This window comes from Garra rufa, chromosome 16 (genome assembly GCF_049309525.1).
Source record: "Garra rufa chromosome 16, GarRuf1.0, whole genome shotgun sequence".
Taxonomy (NCBI): Eukaryota; Metazoa; Chordata; class Actinopteri; order Cypriniformes; family Cyprinidae; genus Garra; species Garra rufa.
Window position 1 is genome coordinate 23,202,309 of NC_133376.1, and position 16,729 is coordinate 23,219,037.

Sequence of the window (16,729 nt, forward strand, 5' to 3'; positions counted from 1 at the left end):
GATGACAGCAAAATGTTAAACAAATTTTGTATCTTGACAAGATGAATAAAATAACTAATACAAGTTTTGTGCAAACTACATTATTATTTGTTTTCTCTCTTTCAGTAGTAAAAATTTTAAATGTGAGATTCTGGAAACGAGATTTAAATTTAGCGGGAACGGTCGGGTCAGCAGCAAAACACTCAGGTATCGTGATACTCTCATAAACGTGTGTCGAAGACTGACGCAGAAGAGAATAAATTGTTGAATAAAGTTGTTACTTTTGTTTTCTTTGGGCAAAAAAGTATTGTCGTAGCTTCATAAAATTACGGTTGAATCACGGATGTCAAATAGACTATTTTAACAATGTCCTTACTACCTTTCTGGGCCTTGAATGTGGCAGTTGTGTTTCTGTCTTTGGAAGGTCAAAAAGCTCTCGAATTTCCTCAAAAATATCTTGAAAGGTCTTACAAGTTTTGGAATGACATGACGGTAATTAATGACAGAATTAATTTTTGTGTGAACTTCCCACTTAACCCTTTACACTTTAATCTTAACAGTTAAGTGTAATTTTAATTTGTAAACAGAACAGCAACTGGTTTGTTGAACAATCCATCTGTCTGCTATTGGTCAGACAGATAGCCCCGCCCCCAAACTTATGTCATTGATTGTTCCAGACTAGGCAGAGTGCTCACAAACAGGGCAATGCTCTGATCGTGCCACAGAGTTTACGCTTTTCATGGAAATCAATTCATCAATGGTTTATGTATAGTTGTCTGTACATATTAAGCTGGGATAACGCAATGTTTTAACATCACAAAAATCACTCAGTTCACCTTTTAAGCAGATTATATATTCAGAACTGAATATTTTAAAGACAAATGTCTACGAAATGCACATAGAAGCACATGCATGCACAACTCTACCTGTTTGGCTGTTCTCTCCTGTGGAGCACTCATGCCGCCAGTACTACCTGCCCCTCCTGCTGATCCTTCTCGAATAATCATGAACATCCCTGCAACAATGGCACGCTCTCTCTTTTTCTTCCTCTTCTTTCTCTCTCTCTCTCTCTCTCTTTCACACAGTAAGACAACACCTGTTTTACCCCTCCCAGTACAGGCCTATCTGAAGTTTCTTCCGTGCAATTACAATTGTTACTCTGCCGTGAAATTCTCAGAACTGTATTCAGTAACTCAAGCTAATTTAGGAAGACCTAAAAATATGTGTATTTTAAAACGCAAAAGAAATCAATTGTTTCTGTTTTTCCACATCTTTTAGTCTATACGCCTGACTGTTGAACTCTAGCATCTGCTCCTCTGTACAAGTCCGTGGTTTGTCATGCTTCTCTCTGCCCAGGTGTGTTTTATCCAGGAGGGAAAAGAAAGACTGAAGGATACCATGTCTGCTTTTTGGCCTTTTAACATTCAGGAGGTGACACTCTATCCATCCGATACCTCTCTCCTTATCTTTCGTTTGCCCTTTTCTGTCTGAGGCTGTATTCTAAAGTGCATTGGATTGGTAAGATAAGGGGTTTCTGTGTTAGCAGTAAAAAAAAAAAAGCAAATCTCTCTTTCTCAGACACACATACACACATGCTTGTTTGTGGTTTATGAGGATTCTCCATAGGCTAAATGATTTTTATACTCTACAAACTGTATTTTCCATCCCCTTAACCTAACCCTACCACTCAAAGAAAACTACTGGCATTTTTTCCATTTCAAAAAACACAGTTTAGTATGATTTTTAAGTCATTTAGTTTATGAAGACAAAAAAAAGTGTCCTCAGAAACCATGTATTCAAGCACACACACAACCTATACACAGTTTTTCTACTGTCTCTAAAGAAATGGAGTATCATATTTTTCATATATACACCACCAGTCAAAAGTATTTGAACAGTAAGATTTTTAATGTTTTTTAAAATAGTCTCTTCTGCTCACCAAGTCTGCATTTATTTGATCCAAAGTACAGCAAAAACAGTAAAATTGAGTCATTTTTTTGCTTTTTAAAATAACTGTTTTCTATTTTAATATATATTAAAATGTCATTTATTCCTGTGACTTCAGCGCAGAATTTTTAGCTTCAATACTCCAGTCACATTATCCTTCAGAAATCATTCTAATATTCTGCTTTGCAGCTAAAAAAAAAACATATATTATTATTATTATTATGTTGAAAACAGCTGAGAAGATTTTTTTCAGGTTTCTTTAATAAATAGAAAGTTCGGAAGAACAGCATTTATCTAAAATAGAATTTTTGTAACATTATAAACGTCTTTATCATTACTTTAAATCAATTTAAAGCATCCTTGCTGAATAAAAGTATTCATTTTCTATCAAACCCACCCCCCCCCCCAAAAAAAAAAAGAAAAAAGAAAAAAAAATTATACTGACTTTTGATAGTGTATAATGTTACAAAAAGCGTTCTAATTTTAGATAAATGCTGACCTTTGGATCTTTCTGATCATCAAAAAATCCTGAAAAAATGTACTCAACTGTTTTAATATTGATTGCTGTACTCTGGATCAAATAAATGCAGGCATGGTAAGCAGAAGAGAAAAAACAATCCAAATCTTACTGTTCAAAAACTTTTGACTGATAGTGTATATCAAGAAATTATTGATTATAATAGAAATGATGGTGAAACTTAGCAAAAAATTAAGGCTTCAGCTGATTTGGGATTTGTAAATAATTATTTTTATATAAAGTGCAGAATTTAAGCTAAAATTGGCAAGTAGGTGCTCTGAAGACACACACTTTTTGCAACAATTTTGCTATTTATTTCTTTGAAGCTGCTTTGACACAGTCAGTATTGTATAAAGCAGTATAGAAATGAAGGTGAATTGACTAAATCATTTAAATTTATTTTACATGATTGAATATTATTATTGTAGAACAAACAACAATAATCCATGGGAGTTTGTGCACTGATATCTGTTACAGTCATCCTGTAATCTAAACCTGGACCTGTTCTTATCTGATGCCACAACAATCAACCTCTATTTCTGTTATTGGAGTTACTTTTAAGTAAGCTTTCAACATGTTTAAGCAGAAAAGTTTTATAAGTGAAAATGATATTAAAAGTGTGACTGAAATGTGAAATATATTCATGTACACTTGAATCTTCAAATACATTTTACTTGATGCAATTCAGTTGTGATTATGCCAAGTTATGTGCTGTGGTGGTAATAGCATTTATACAAAAAAAAGTTTAATAACTTTAGATGCAATCCCACTGCAGATTGTATGGGACATGGTGACCTCATTATAGACAGCTTATATGCCCACATTTGTGGTCCCTGCCTTATTTCAACATTAATCTTACTAGATCTGATCAGTATGTTGAAATGTATTTCCCAACGTATCTACTCTGCTCAGTTTATCCTACTCTTAAGCAGATTCAGTGATTATAGTGTGAAATCTTCTCTCTGTCCGTCACCTTCACCTGATGTATAATTTACGGATAAAGAGCTACGCTCAGTTGGGGAGGAAGAGAAAGCTCTGTAACGGAAAATGAAAGAGGAGAAAAAAACAGGGGAGTATTTGTGCGTCAGACACTGTGAACTCAGGGTGAGGGGAGAAGAAGGGGATGCCATTGACTGACGACCAAACCGAAATGTAAAACTGCAAGATTGAGTAACAGCTCTTTCTGGATTTTACAAGGATATCTAATTGCGATCTATTGAATGTTAGGGAAAACATAGAAGGAGAGAGGGATATATAAAGGGAGAAAGAGAGACTGAAAGGGTAAGGAAAGGGGTAATTGGGTATAAATAACAAATAAGAGAAATTAGATCTTGTAAAGTAGACAGGATCTATTCCTTATTGATGATCAGTCATATATATTCAATGCCGTATGTGCGCATATCTTGTAACCATGGTATGTTTGATCAGGTTTATACCACATATAGTGTTAAAGCCTGCTATAGAGGATATCATAGAATTCATTTTTAGCCATTTCTCTTATTGAAAACAATCATGCACAAATGTGTGCAAAGACATCAAGTCTGTATTCACCCCTAAAAACAAGATTTTGGCTAGGTCTTGACCTTTCTTGGCCGTACGAAACTTTTAAAATTATACAATACAATATTATAATTTTTAAAGTATTCTGATGCACTGATATTGTATACACTACCAGTCAAAAGTTTTTGAACAGTACATTTTTTTAAAGAAGTCTCTTCTGCTCACAAGCCTGCATTTACTCATCCCACATTTCTTCAATAAATCATTCTAATATTCTTATTTGCTGCTAAAAATATTTATTATTATCGAGAATAAAATATTTATTATTATTATTATCGAGTCCAAGATTTTGAATGGTATAGTGTATAATGTTTCAAAAGCTTCTTTTTTTTAGATAAAAATATTTGGATCTTTCTATTCATTGAAGAATCCTGAAAAAATGTACTCAAAAACATGTACTGTTTTAAATATTGATAATATAATAATAATAATAATAATAATAATAATAATAATAATAAATGTTTCTTTCAGAATATTAGACTGATTTCTGAAGGATCGTGTGACTGGAGTAACAATGCGAAAAAATCAGCTTTAAAATCACAGGAATAAATTACATTTTAAAATATGTTAAAATAGAAAACTGTTATTTTAAATAGTAAAAATATTTCAAAATATTTTTGCTGTAGTTCGGATCAAATAAATGCAGGCTTGGTGAGCAGAAGAGTCTTCTTTTAAAAAAACAATAGAAATCTTACTGTTCAAAAACTTTTGACTGGTAGTGTAATTGCTAAAAAAAACAGCCAACAGTTTGCATTCACTCTGTTACAAAGAAAAATAGCTTAGGTTTACCTTTCAAAGCAATATTTTGTGTCCGTTTCATAGAAAGCACCATACACAGTTTCTTAAAGTTATGACAAAACATAATAACAACTGATTGGATTATTCTCTTTTGTGTCATGTTCAGAGCTAGAGATTATATCTTGACCTAGACATGCCTGACAGGTGAACTGTCTCGTTTAGATGAATTAAACATCAGAGGGCAGTCTGACTCTCTCAAGATCACTTGTCTCACTGATTCACAGCTATAAAAGTAGTACATGAGCTCATGTAGATGCTTACTTGTTTTTATAAGATAATAATCTCTCTTGTTACAATACAATAATCCCATAATTGTATACAAAAAAAAAAAAAACAGAGAAAAGAGAAATCACTAGAAATCAGTTCAAATGTAGTGCAAAGGACACACTGGAGATTTAAAATGGGATACAAAGAATTTGGATGTCATCTTAGTAGCTATGTTTTTCTTTTACCATAAGCATGGCAAAAATGTGCCATAGCCCTAATACATTACCACAAAGCCTGAAAGTAAAATAAAACATATTTACACTGATCTCCAAAATCTGAAATCACTAGTGAAAATACATATATTTTGTATTTTATACCCTACCAGTCAAAAGTTTTTGAACAATACGATTTTTAATGTTTTTTAAAGACGTCTCTTCTGCTCACCAAGCCAGCATTTATTTGGTCCAAAATTTAGCAAAAGCAGTAATATTGTGAAATATTTTACTGTCACGTTTCATGAAATCCACTGTGTTCTTGTCACGTATACTTGTGTATGTCTGTGTGTTACATGTCTCCTTGTGTTTCTGGTCTTTGTCATTGTTCTGATTTGGTTTCTCCCATTGTCTCCCCCCATCTATCTGTCTGATTTGGTTTAGCCCTCATTATTCTGTATCCTCGCCACCTGTTCTCATTACCCTCACCTGCTGCTGCCTATTTGACACACCCTATATATTCTCACTGAGATCTATCCTGTTTGTCAGATGGTTGTTCGATGTTCATAGATGTGTATGCTGTGTTCGTCTCTCTGGAATCCCTGGACTTTGTCTCATCTGTTGGTTCGTGTCTGGATTGTTCGTCACTGGATTTACCCTCACTCATCTGCAGACTACTCTGGCCATCTTGTCCCTACGTCACCACCCATCCGAGAGATTCATCCTGTTTTGTGTGTATCATCCATTTCGGTACTGTAATAAACCGGTTTCACTTGCTATTGTTTCCATTCATCATTTCCCGTGACAGAACCATCTGACCAACGTCACGGAAGCAGCAGGTGCCACTCCCTCCACGTGGGAGGAGGTCATCCGGACCAACATCTCTCGGATGGACGCTCAGGAGAAGAGCATGAACGAGTCTGGACAGGCTATTCGTGCTCTTTTGGCGCAGGTGTCCGAGCTTACCCAAAAGATCCAACAACTCCAAGCTGCCGCTGCGCCACCCACACCGCCAGCCCCACTCGTACCACCCAGTCTTGTCTCCCAGTCAGAGCCCTGATTGCCTACTCCGGAGCTCTACAGTGGTGAGCCGAACTTCTGGCGAGCTTTTTTAACCAAGTGCTCTATGTACTTTTCTCTACAACCCAGCAGGTTTCTCGAAGAGTGAAGCAAGGTGGGGTTCGTGCTCACCCTGTTGACTGGGAGAGCAGCACTGTGGGGAACAGCGGTGTGGGAGAACCAAGACCCTTGCTGTGCCTCGTTCCTGACACTCTCCGAGGAAATGAAGAGGGTCGTAGACCTGGCGCTGCGGGTAGATGCTCGACTCTCCCAGGCCGAACGGCGGAGGTTACCCGTTCGGCCTCCCCCTGGGGAGGGATCTACATCTCGAGCCAGCGGCGGAGACGCGGTCAGCCCCATCTTCGATGACAAGCCCATGCAGGTGGGGTGAGCTCAGCTTTCCCGGGAGGAGAAGGAGAGACGGAGATCCCAGGGCCTATGTCTGTGGGGCGGCAGGGCACTTCGCCTACAACTGCCCGGTAAAAGGGCCAGCCCGGCAGTAAGTATGAGGCTACTGTCAGGTGGGATCTCCGCTGAGAAGACCTCATCCACATCTACCTCCACGCTCCTTCCGGTAAGATTAAGATGGTCAGAACACCCACTTGACTGTTTTGCACTTCTGGACTCTGGGGCTGAAGGTAATATCATGGATCACACTTTTGCACGTCGGACTCAAGTTCCCCTTCTTCCCCTTACACACATCATCGCTGTTCACGCCCTCAATGGCCAAACCCTGCCCACCATATCATTCACCACCAAACCCAGTACACTCACTGTATCCGGCAATCATACTGAGAACATTTCATTCTACATTTTGGACTCCCCGCTTGCACCCATTGTTTTAGGACACCCTTGGCTCACCGAACACAACCCCCGGATTGACTAGCAGCAAAGAACTATATCAGAGTGGAGCAATAAGTGTCATGAGTCTTGTCTTGTGTCTGCTTGTCCGTCTGTCTCTGTTTCTGTGTTTCAGGAGAAGGCAGTGGATTTGTCTAACGTGCCCATGGAGTATCTAGACCTGAAGGAGGTGTTCAGTAAGTCTCGTGCTGCTTCTCTCCCTCCACATCGTCCCTATGACTGTGCTATAGAGTTACTGCCAGGTACATCTCCGCCCAAGGACAAATTATATTCACTCTCAGTTCCAGAGAGGGAGGCTATGGAGAAATATATTTCTGATTCTCTAGCAGCGGGGTTCATTCAACTCTCCTCTTCTCCAGCAGGGGCGGGGTTCTTTTTTGTGGGGAAGAAGGATGGATCTCTGCAACCTTGTATTGACTACCGGGGGCTGAATAATATCACGGTAAAGAATACCTATCCTTTGCCATTGATATTTTCAGCTTTCGAGAGGTTGCAGGGAGCGTCGGTCTTCACTAAATTGGACTTAAGGAACGCTTATCATTTGGTCTGCATCAGGAGGGGAGATGAATGGAAGACTCCTTTTAACACCCCCAGGGGGCACTTTGAATATTTGGTCATGCTCTTCAGTTTGTCCAACTCTCCAGGGGTCTTCCAGGCACTCGTCAACGACGTGCTGCGAGATATGGTCGATCGATTCATATATGTTTACCTGGATGACATTGATTTTTTCCTCATCTCTCCAGGAGCATGTGCAGCACGTTTGACGAGTGCTTCAGAGGCTGCTAGAGAATGGGCTTTTTGTCAAGGCGGAGAAATGCAATTTTCATGCACAGTCTGTTCCTTTCCTAGGGTACATTGTGTCGGCTGAGGGGATGCGTATGGATCCTGAAAAGGTTAAGGCTGTGGTGGATTGGCCAAGTCCAGATTCCCGTAAGGCCCTACAGAGGTTTCTGGGGTTCGCCAATTTCTACCGGCGTTTTATTCGCAATTTCAGCCAACTAACCTCTCCTTTGACCGCCTTCACCTCCCCCAGAACTACGTTCAGGTGGTCAGACGCAGCTGAGGCTGTGTTTGCCAAACTAAAAGGCCGCTTTGTTTCAGCCCCCATCCAAGGCAGTCCATTTTATTCCCTTGCCCAAATTACCCTCAGCCAAGGAGACAGCGTTGACAGTCATTGACCACGTCTTTTGGTTACATGGCCTCCCGACGGACGTGGTCTCCGACAGAGGACCCCAATTTGTGTCCAAATTTTAGCGAGTTTTGTAAATTACTGGGTGCGACTGTTAGTCTGTCCTCTGGATTTCATCCTCAGAGCAATGGTCAAACTGAGAGAGCCAACCAGGATTTGGAAAGAACGTTGCGATGTCTGGTCTCCAAGAATCCTTCCTCATGGAGCCAACAACTATCGATGGTGGAGTACGCCCACAATTCATTGCCAGTATCATCTATGGGCCTGTCTCTGTTTGAAGGTAGTATAGGTTACCAGCCACCAATTTTTCCTAGTCTGGAATCCGAAGTCGCGGTTCCCTCCGCTCACGCATTTGTCCAGAGGTGTTATCGCACTTGGACTAGAGCCCGTGAGACTCTACTCCAAGTGGGAGGGCGCACCAAAGCCAAAGCCGATCGCCACCAGTCTAGGCCTCCCGTATACGTCGTTGGTTCCAAAGTGTGGCTTTCTACTAAGCACATTCCTCTGCGATCCGTATCTAATAAGCTTGCTCCCAAATTCATTGGCCCATTCTCTGTCACCAAGATCATTAGTCCAGTGGCAGTCCGCCTTAAACTTCCTCCAGTGTACAGGAGGATTCATCCCGTGTTCCATGTATCCAAGATTAAACCCGTATCTTTTGCTCGTATTAATCCGCCAGCCCCGGTTCCCCCACCGCTGTGACTCGTAGAAGGGGAACCCACGTATTCGGTTAATCGAATTCTGGACTCTAGGCGGAGGGGACGTGGATTCCAGTACTTGGTGGACTGGGAAGGTTACGGTCCGGAGGAGAGAAGTTGGGTACCTGCTAGAGACATTCTGGATCACTCCCTTATTGATGATTACAATCGACAGGTAAGGGAGTCTGGGAACGCCAGGAGGCGTTCCTAGGAGAGGGGGTACTGTCACGTTTCATGAAATCCACTGTGTTTTTGTCACGTATACTTGTGTATGTCTGTGTGTTACATGTCTCCTTGTGTTTCTGGTCTTTGTCATTGTTCTGATTTGGTTTCTCCCATTGTCTCCCCCCCCATCTATCTGTCTGATTTGGTTTAGCCCTCATTATTCTGTATCCTCGCCACCTGTTCTCATTACCCTCACCAGCTGCTGCCTATTTCACACACCCTATATATCCTCACTGAGATCTATCCTGTTTGTCAGATGGTTGTTCAATGTTCGTAGATGTGTATGCTGTGTTCGTCTCTCTGGAATCCCTGGACTTTGTCTCATCTGTTGGTTCGTGTCTGGATTGTTCGTCACTGGATTTACCCTCACTCATCTGCAGACTACTCTGGCCATCTTGTCCCTGCATCACCACCCATCCGAGAGATTCATCCTGTTTTGTGTGTATCATCCATTTCAGTACTGTAATAAACCGGTTTCACTTGCTATTGTTTCCATTCATCATTTCCCGTGACATTTACTTTTTAAAATAACTTCTTTCTATTTGAATATATTTTAAAATATAATTTATTCCAGTGATCAAAGCTGAATTTTTAGCATCATTACTCCAGTCTTCAGTGTCACATGATTCTTCAGAAATCATTCTAATATGCTGAATAATAGACATTTTTTTATTATTAATTATGACTAATTATGATCTTTAATAACTTATGTAGAAAATGTAGCTATTGTGAATATTAATGCATTAACTAAGGTTAACTATGAGATCTTACTGTAAAGTGTAAATTGTGATAATCGTAATTAATAATCACAATTTCAAGGGAATAATCGACAATTATGATTTTTCACATAATCGTGCAGCCCTATTATCAATATCTAAAACAGTTGAGTATTTTTTTTTCAGGATTCTGTGATGAATAGAAAGATCCAAAGATCGGCATTTATCTGAAATAAAAACCTTTTGTAACATTATATACTATAGCATTAAAAAGCTTGGAGTCAGTATTTATTTATTTATTTAGAAATTATATAAAATACTTTTAATTAGCAAGGATGCTTTAAATTTCTCAAAAGTGACGATAAAGAAATTTATGTTAACAAAAGGTTTTTCTTTCAGAAAGATTTCTATTTCAGTTAATACTGTTCTTCTGAACTTACTATTCATCAAAGAAACTTGAATTCTATTCTTTACTCTCTCTATATATAGGATGGAGTAATGATGCTAAAATTCAGCTTGAAATCACAGGAATAAATTACATTTTAAAATGTATTCAAACAGAAAACAATTATTTTAAGTAGTAAAAATATTTCATATTTTTGCTGTACTTTGTATCAAATAAATGCAGGATTTGTGAGCAGAGGAGACGTTCCTTAAAAAGACGCATGAACTCCATATATTTTAAAAACCATATAATGATTGTGTTTTATATCTCCCCCTTGTGGAGGACCAAATTCAATGCTATCTTGCATTCCAGGATTACAATACTAACAACACTATCCACACGGGGGCTGGAGTTGTCCTTAGCGTTGAGGCATTTCCTTAATTTCACAATATTCACAGGATATCCACGCCTCACTGATGACGTTCTTTTATTGTGTTAAGCCTTTGGTTAAACTGTCATGTGGCTTTAACTTTAATATTGATTGGACTGTGACCATTAACCTACACGTATTGCAACATCAATATTGTAACTAATTTGTAACATTTGAACTTTTGTGTTTTGTCATTGCAACAATTTAGTGCAATGTTCTCTAACAATTGCATTGGATTTATACTGTAAACCTAAATTCACTGTTATCCCACCGCTCACAATTGTGACCATCAACATGTTTACCCATCCTATGACCACACTCAACAAAACTGAATATATGAGAACTTACATATTAATACTAGACACCTCAGAGATAATGTGTACCAAAAGTCTTTGTCATATCTTTATGTTAACATACTTTACAAGCCTTATGTTTTGGAGCTTTGATGGGACCATCATCGTCTCACGATGCAAACAGGAAATAAACTGCTCTGGTCATGTGGCAATTTGCAATACCCATGTGAAAGTGCACATATTTATTTCAGACCCTTTATTTTTTGCACCAAAACATTAGTCAATAAAGTGTTTAGAAATGAATGAAAATAAAAAAAATTTAGTCACAGTTGTGACCGGTGGGATTAAAAGGGTTAACTAAGATTTTATTAATAAAAAATTCAAAACTTGAAAAAGTAAATGAAGCAGAAACTATTTTGCCTCACCTGAAACAGAACATTTTGAAAGTGCTGATTGTGAGAAGGCTTTGAGAAAGAGTGTTGCAAACTAATATTACATATTCAGGAAAATTAGGGAATCCTGAAAAGCCCAGTTAGTTGAAATGTTTCGAACAACAAACTAAATGCAAAAGGTTTTGGTTTTGTATGACTATAAAAATCTAGATGTTATCGGTGTAAAAATTAAACTTGAGACCGAGGGATCCCTGGGGAACACTTAATTGAAATAAACCAGCTTTGGACCTGCATCCATCCAGAGAAACAAAATGTCTACAGTTTAAAAGATGAGACTTGAACCAATTAATACAGTGTCAGTAACACCAAAAATACGAGTTTCCATATGAGTGAGCAGAAGAGAATAATCTACAGTGTCAAAAATCGCACTGAGATCGAGAATTGATAGAGAGCCAGAGTCTGCAGCCATTAACAAGTCATTAGTGACCCTATAATGCTGTTTCAATGCAAAAAAGGCTGACTTTTTACACTGAGGTGAGTGTGCAATTGAGAGGCCATAATACAATCAAGATTTTTAGAAAGAAATGTAAGATTAGAAATGGGACGAAAATTAATGAGGTCTTCCAAGTCCATGTTACTATTATTTACTAAATTAATACTTACTGTAATTGCTGTGAATAAACATTTGTAAAGAAATTTGCTGTGAATTTGAAGAGTTCATTTCACACCCCAGAGCATTCCTTAAATTACATCTTGTGGTTTTGCACTGTATACTCATTACAGTTCAAACCAATGTCCATTACAATAGACTTAAAATGTAGACATAAAAATGCTTTGTACGAAATGTAGCTCCCCAGTATGATATGAGCTACAGTTGAAGTCAAAAGTTTACATACACCTTGCAGAATCTGCAAATTCTTAATTATGTTACCTTTTTTTATTTAGTACTGACCTGAATAAGATATTTCACATAAAAGATGTTTACATATAGTCCACAAGAGAAAATAATAGTTGAATTTGTAAAAATAACCCTGTTCAAAAGTTAACGTACACTTGATTTTTATTTTTTTGTTTAGGGATAGTTGTTCATGAGTCTCTTGTTTGTCTTGAATAGTTAAACTGCCTGTTGTTCTTTAGAAAAAGTTTTTGTTGTCTCAGCATTTTTGTTTATTTGAACCCTTTCCAACAATGACTGGATGGTTTTGAGATCTATCTTGTCACACTGAGGACAACTGAGGGACTCATATGCAACTATTACAGAAGGTTCAAACACTCACTGATGCTCCAGAAGGAAAAGCAATGCATTAGGCGGGGGGTGTAAACTTTTGAACAGAATAAAGATGTGTACATTTTTATTATTTTGCCTAAATATCATATTTTTTTTAATTTAGTACTGCCCTTCAGAGGCTACAGAAGATACTTACACCTGATCTTCTTACCCTAATCTTCAAATTCAAAAAGTTTTCACCCCTGGCCATTAATGCATTGTTTTTCCTCAGTGTGAAAAGATGGATCTCAAAATCAAACAGTCATTGCTGGGAAGGGTTCAAATACACAAATATGCTGAAATACCAAATAATTTGTGGGAGAAAAAAAACAGCTGTGGGTCATATAAACAGTAAAACTTTTATGGATGTATTTAGTTATGCCATACTTCCTGTGTTACAGGCTGCAGTGCCATGTTCACAGATAAAAATCTAGATTTACTCAGTGGTATTTAGCAACATCACTGTAATAATACTTTACAGTTTGCCATTATGAGAAGTAGGTAGTGCTATTCACTAACTGGCTAAATATTTGCTAGATATTGTGAAAGTTCTGTGTTGACAGAGACTGGGTGTGTCTGAGAGTGTATATATCTAGAACTGACACATTTCCATAAAAAATAATCTGGAACAGAGAAGGAACTGAACCGAGGCCAGATTTAAGATTTCACCACATTTTCACTGCTAACAAGGTAAGTAAAATAAAGCGATGTAAATTCATAACTATTATTTTCCACTAGAATAAGAAACATATTGTACTCGTTACTTTTATTGCTGGGAAATAATGTGATGTTAAATATATTAACGTTTAGTTTTTCAAATATGCCATGTTTGTATTCTTTATTCATAGGCCAAATGTATTTTAAATGACTACGTCACTTAACATGATACAGATATCCTAATAGAATATAACTTACATAAACTGTTACAAATCTCTTCTGAAAAGTTATTTATTAGCCTACCTCTTATTGCAGACTAACATGACGTCTGATGAAGTAGGGAACTTGTAACAGTCGTTGAGCAACTATGTACTTTTCTGCCAGGGTTCGTCTCAGAGTCAACGGGTCTTGAGTGCGAGACAGAATACGTAATCACGTATTCCCTAAAATGGCCTTAACCCCTTCAGACCTGAATTTTTTTCACTGAACAAAATTTTTTTACCCACTTGTTATTTGCTCTTCTTCAACATATAAATGATTTTCTCATGTCCACTACAATGGACGCCGGGTCTGAAGGAAAGCAAAAATCCTCATTTTTTAACCATACATAATAAATAGAGTTTGTGCACTATAGTTGAAATAGTGTTTAAGATTTTGAAAAGAACACATATTGTACGAATAAACAATGCAGTAAGAATGTGGAAAAAAGGTAAGATGATGTGAAATCTAAAAAATGGTTGTTTGATCCCTTTTTTTGGTTGAAGTGGGTGAATTGGAGTAAATGTACAAATGATTGTGTGTGTGTGTGTGTGTGTGTGTGTGTGTGTGTGTGTGTGTGTGTGTGTGTGTGTGTGTGAATGGGTTTATGTGTACTTGCTGATTGTTTTGATGACTATATGATTGTGTGCATTAGTATCAAGGTATTAGTGTGCATGGAGGGGGTGTGAATGTGTGTATTACACTGTATTCACTGATCACACATCCACTATAGCTGTTCCTCACTAAAATCAATGAAATATTGATTGACAGGCTATAGTCAATTTGAAGACATAAATGAAAACATAATAATATTAATTGATATCGCTTAAGACTTGGTGTCCATTGTGATGGACATTGCATTTAAAAAAAATCCTGTGTTCTGCAAATCTGAAAGATCTTCAAAATAACTTTGAATATTATTATTTGATAGTCTTAATTTTTACAATAGATGCAGATGAGGCTACCATTAACATAACTCTGCATTTGAAAGGTCAAATATGGGCTTCCTCCTCTTCCTGTCTAGTTGGTTATCATGGCTCTCTTTTGTGATGCCTGTAGCTCAATCAGATTAAGTTAGGAGTCATATCTTTGTTGTGATTGGTTGATCAGGGACCAATCAGTGTCCAGGCATTGCTCATATTATAAAAACATAACATTTTATTGGTTTAAACAAAGAATCATGCAATGTCCACTCGAATGGATGCAGGGTCTGAAGGGGTTAGGAAATGATTACTTCCAGAAAGACTTTTGTGGGAAAAAAGACTATTGCTGTCACGTGACGATCTCGCGGTTGTTTTGCATATGCAGTGCATAATAAATACGAATTGTGTATTCCACCAATGATATTTAAACTAGCCGACGTGTAATGAGGACTTGTTCTTTTTTCTTTCTTTCTTTCTGTTTAAGTGTTTAATTTGTTGTTTTAGGCATGAATGACAAACCTTTGTTAGGTTTATGCTTAAAATGTGACTCTGGACCACAAAACCAGTCATAAGGGTCAATTTTTTTAAATCATCTGAAAAGCTGAATAAATAAGCTTTGTTAATATAGGACCATAGTTGACTGAGATACAACTATTTAAAAAATGGAAACTGAGGGTGCAAAAAAAATAAAAACACTAAGAAAATTACCTTTAACGTTGTCCAAATGAAGTTTACTAATCAAAAATTACGTTTTATATATTACGAAACATGATCTTTACTTAATATCGTAATGATTTTTGACATAAAAGAAAAATCAATAATTTGGTGCATACAGTGCAATTTTCATTATTGTTACAAATATACCCTTAAATATACCACTGGTTTTGTGGTCCAGGGTCACAAATAAAAAAAAGGGGGTAAGAACAATTATCACCATTTCTAAATGAACATTATAGTTTCTTATGCAATTTAACAACAACAACAACAACAAAAAATATTAAAAAGGGGCCTTAAAAGAGAATGAAACAGAGGAGAGTATTGAACGTTAACATAAAAGGTTTAAATGGAAATAAATGCTAGTGTCAATGTGATCATAAACTTTCATCTAAATCTATTTTTTACAACTTTTCACAGTTCAACAGAATGGTTCAAAATATGCTGGTCTTACTCTGTGTGCTGACTGGATGGTCACAGGCTTTTCCATACCATAATGTCGCCACTGATGATAAAGTAATGAAAGACGTTGACAACCTACAGAGACAGAGACGAGATGCTATACTGAATGTAAGTGCCCCGTATATCTGTACTGCTGATTCCCTATATACAGTATAAACATGAAAAGTTACTGTGACATCAACGAAATTAATTGAACAAAATGATGTGTATACTTTCTCTTTAGGGAACTGATTTAAATCCACCAGTGTGCCGTGTGGTAAATGAGAGTTTGGACTGTTCTTCGTCAAGTGGATATGCAACCTGGGAAGTGATTTACATCATGACAGATGGTGCTGGTTCAGGAATTGATCGCCCCTCTTTTTCTGCTTCCATTGACTCTTGTGAAGGCAACGTTACCTATTTTATTGATTTTTTAAATGTGACTTTAGACGAAAATGGCTACAATGCAACCACTGTGAAATATACTGGTCCTTGCTGTTTCCATAATGTGGAGATTTCGGTGGTGGACAAGGCAGGAAACAAGGCAAAGTGCCCTTTTAATATCAAACGCCCTGTGACCACAATCAGCCCAATGACCGTCAGTCCCACATCCAGCAGCTTCACCACAACCATCTCTTTTTGGTCATGTTTTATACTGATGGCTCTCAAATCTATGTTGGTTTAACAAAGATGTGTAAATATGCACTGTATGAGAAAATGCTTATTTTTTTTCATTGACTTGCTGGCTGGTAGGCCTACATTTTTATTTATCCTTTTTTTCTTTAATGTTTACATATCTGGAGCATTAAAAATATGATCAATCTACTATGAAAGTAGCAGTATGCATTTCTTCAAAATTTTATTGTAATTATACAATAAAGGTTTAAATTCCTTAACATTTAAGAAATAATGATACACCTAAGTAAGACTGTACATTATAAAACAGTGTAGGAGTTCATAATCACTAGATAAAATAATCTTTAGTGACTTTGTAATAAATC

General features: G+C 37.2%; 1 protein-coding gene and 1 long non-coding RNA gene across 2 annotated transcripts in view; one reads left to right on the forward strand and one right to left on the reverse strand.

Annotated features, from left to right (window-relative positions):
• The window catches only part of cabp2b (calcium binding protein 2b), a 26,088-nt gene extending 12,000 nt beyond the window's left edge, over window positions 1-14,088 (reverse strand). The window contains exon 1 of the mRNA XM_073820091.1: window positions 13,696-14,088. The gene's annotated coding sequence lies outside the window, so the exon portion shown is untranslated. The remainder of the gene's footprint in view (window positions 1-13,695) is intronic.
• LOC141287971 (uncharacterized) lies at window positions 13,283-16,624 on the forward strand. The gene is made up of 3 exons (XR_012339594.1): window positions 13,283-13,425; window positions 15,708-15,857; window positions 15,973-16,624. It is a non-coding gene; the product is annotated as an uncharacterized lncRNA (long non-coding RNA).
• The last annotated feature ends 105 nt before the right edge of the window (window positions 16,625-16,729 follow it).